Source organism: Muntiacus reevesi, chromosome 2, assembly GCF_963930625.1.
Source record: "Muntiacus reevesi chromosome 2, mMunRee1.1, whole genome shotgun sequence".
Taxonomy (NCBI): domain Eukaryota; kingdom Metazoa; phylum Chordata; class Mammalia; order Artiodactyla; family Cervidae; genus Muntiacus; species Muntiacus reevesi.
In genome coordinates, this window is record NC_089250.1 from 126,458,681 (window position 1) to 126,462,455 (window position 3,775).

Consider the following 3,775-nt stretch of genomic DNA (forward strand, 5'->3'; position numbering starts at 1 on the left):
GACAGAGGAGCCTGGTGGGGTATAATCCATGGGGTCACAAAGAATCAGACGTGACTGAGCATGCACAAACACACACAAGAAACAATTTAGGATAGAAAATAAATTCTATAATGCTGTATAATGGTGCTTACAAAGTACAAGGTTAAATAATATATTATTGTTAAAAATCACTTGGTAAGAGATGAAACACATAGATTGGAAATTATTTTTGCCATAGTGCTCACATGTACAGCCACAATGTAAAACCCAGTTTCATGAAAGTTTACAGAGATTTTCAGGTTACATTTTATATCAGGATGATTAGCTGCAGAAAACTAAATACCAACAGTTTGTACAATCCCTTTGTATTAGTACAATTTCTGTGACCTTTTCATTTGGAAGGAAGGTTTTTAAAGTAAGATTAGGCTTTAAGTTTATTGAACTATGTGAAATAGAGGAATAAAATAATTGATTTGTTTTCCTTCAGGATAAAGAAAAGGTGCTACAAGTGTAATCTATTGTGATTTTTTTGGTAGTAAATTCCAATAAATCTGGAACTAATTATTTGAACAAAATTTTCCATATTTCTCATTTGTCTTATAAAGCTTGGGTTCAGTTTTGCTATGTGTAATTTATAAACTTCATATCTAATAGCTACTTTCTGAATCGTAAAAGGAGAAAAGTACATGCTCAGTCATGTCTGACTCTTTGTGACCCCATGGATTGTAGCTCACCAGGCTCCTCTGTCCATGGAATTTTCCAGGCAAGAATACTGGAGGTTGCCATTTACTACTCCAGGGGATCTCCCATGACTCAGGCATCAAACCTGCATCTCATGTCTTCTGCATTGGCAATAATTTATTAGTTCAATATATTAGCCCAAGAACAATGATAAGACTAAAAATAAATTCAAAATATTATAGCTAGAACGTTTTCAGCCATTCTGCTATAAACTGTCAATGAAAGTAGGTTCAGTATCTAAAAATGCAAGATCAGCCTAAAACAAAATGTCTCAATTCATCAGTTCTGCATTACTGTGAATTTTTAAAAGTAGATTGGATAAGAGCACCAGAAATGGTGAAATAATATGTATCACTAAAATTTTCCTATGTAAAATGTGGGGAATGTCAGGGAAATAATAAAGCTAACCAATGTTACACATGGAGTATGATATTTACAGGACAGTTTCTCCATTGGCAAAATGATTTATTCAATAAATTCAGTTTAGAAATTCAATTTGAATTTAGAAACAGATTTTTAAATCAATTAATGATAGATAACAAGCTTAGGGTATGATTTATTGCTTCATACATTTTTATTGATGTGAAGAAATTAATACTTTGTAGATCTTTTGTTATTAATGAGCCTGTGAAAATTGTATCAGTTTAGCCACCTACTAATATGAAAATTTAAATCTAGCTATTTCTTCTGCAATGCATTGCTCATATGAAAGCATATGTGTATTTTTACATTTTCCTGAAATTCCGACATAATGACACACATGTAAATTTTTAGACAAAATGTTATTCTCTTTTGTGCCAGAAGTTATTTCAACTTGTCTAGGAATTGACAAAGCAATTGTTGCTTTTTTCAGATGGGTATAATGGCAATGCCATGTTGTATTTATTGTTATTTTATTTGACTCTTTGTCAAAGAAATATACAAGTTTGTAATACTCTGCTATAACAGTGATAAAAATAAGTGACACTTTAGAGAGTAATGTGAGTAATGCTGATTCATGTTATGCTCGTAGGGATTGTTGAGTCAAAGTTATGTAGAATTTTAATCTATTCTATTAATTTAAAATATCACTTTTTAATTCTTCAATTCCCCTGCCATTTTAGTGAGCTATCTTGTTTTATTTGGAAGCTCTGGAAATCCAAATATCCAAGTTTATTAACACTGTATATAAAGTGAAAGTAAATCAGTATCCTATGGGGTCTCTGTTTTATTTGTGAAAAATAATTGCAAGTTAATAGTAAATGTTATCAAACCTGTCTTATTGGGTTAAAAATCTTTTCAGCAAAGTCATTTCTAAAGTTTTAGCAAAGTTACAATCATATACTATATGCTAACAGATAGGCATGTCACTATTATCAATTTATCTGATCATATATTTATTATTAGGTTATCCTATAACACACTTAGAGAAGGAAATGCAACCCACTTCAATATTCTTACCTGGAAAATCCCATGGATAGAGGAGCCTGGAGGCTCCTAGAGTCACATATGTATGACATATCTAAGACCTATTATATTCATTGCCAGTATTATGTTTATATGCTGACATAGCAGGAGATTCATTGAATTTATCTCCTAGAGATAAGGGGTGCTACTAACATTTTGCTACTGGTGAATATGAACATTTCTAATTAACTTAGTCAATTTTATTATATTAAATATACTGCAATAAATAATTTTATTGATAAGAAATTGTTTAGTGTAGTATGCCAGCATACGCCAATACTACCTTCTCTCATTAATATTTTTACTAAGTAGTTATAAAATAGTTTTTCACTAAATTTCAGCATAGAACACAAGAAATATGGATATATTTGTCTAAGAAATATTTTCAAGAAACATATATACAGCAAATATTAAGGGAAGTCATAAAATCAAGGCGCAGAAAAGATTTCCTTGCACTGATTACTGACAATTCAAAATGGAAGTATAAGTTTAGTACTAATTATATAAAGCAATAGAAAAAAAATCTCAGTCTTAAGATATGCCCTTATGACTTGTATTATGGTTCTAGAAAAATAACAGAAATGCCCTTCTGCCTTAACCAATTAGTAAACAAGAAAAAAAAAAAAAAAAAAAAGGAACGTTTGATGAATAGGTGTGTCATCCTTGCACAGAAGCCATGCTAATCTTTTCTGTATCCTTCCAATTTTAGCATTTGTGCTGCTGAAGTAAACACAGGAAATGCTGAAATGTTCTCTTTTGAGCACTAATGAGGACACCGCTGACCACAGGCAGGGGTCAATCCTGGTCCAGGTGGGTGGCGTGTAGGTTTTCCAGGAAGGCAAACAGGGCTCAGTTAGAGCCCACAAGGTGTGCTGTGAGGCTTTGGGTGTGGGGAGGGTTAATTGTGGGTCCTGATGGAGAGGTGGGGTGAAGATGGGCTTGGATGCACAGAGCCATCAAGAGCTCAGAGAATTCCGGAAGAACCAGGTGCTATGAGCTGCTCCGCAATCATTCTTCCCAAAGGACGCTGGATCTCACGGGATTTGGAGAATTCTAGGTACACGCCACGTAAGGGGAGTCCTGAGGCGAGAAACGTCCAGAAGTCTCAAGTTCCAGAGGCCTTCCTCCAAGACTCACCTGTAAAGAGCCTGGTTCACATCACCTATGAAACAAATCCCGATCCTCATGGATGCTGTCCCCCACCCGCAGAGTCGGGGCAGAGCCTCCGCAGAGGCGCCTGGACAGGTGAAAACAGGCCTTGTAGCTGCCAGACTGGCGGCCATTTTCCAGAGCAGGAGAGTGAATGGGTCATGCTTAGGCCCCACATCTTTAGCTTTCCAGGCCAGGACAGTGATGAGGGTTTCTGGAGTCGCAATTTTATATCAGCCAAGTCCAAGACCAGGACACCCCGGCCCATGCCGTTCCACTGCACACCCTTGGTTCAGTTGTTTCTCCTGGCTGCTGAGAGGTATATCTGACTTGTGTGGGAGACCATGGTCGCCTCTCTTCCTAAGAGGAGCCTCAGGTCATTACTCTCTGTTTCTGACCCAGCCGAGTTGCCAGTAGTCTGCTGGGGATCTAGACTCTTCACCCAAGCTCCTGCATCAGG

The 3,775-nt window shown here is 36.3% G+C and overlaps 1 non-coding gene across 1 annotated transcript; it reads right to left on the reverse strand.

Annotated features, from left to right (window-relative positions):
• Window positions 1–2,792: 2,792 nt before the first annotated feature.
• Window positions 2,793–2,899, reverse strand: LOC136162109 (U6 spliceosomal RNA). The gene has a single exon (XR_010661957.1). It is a non-coding gene; the product is annotated as a U6 spliceosomal RNA (small nuclear RNA).
• Window positions 2,900–3,775: the final 876 nt, after the last annotated feature.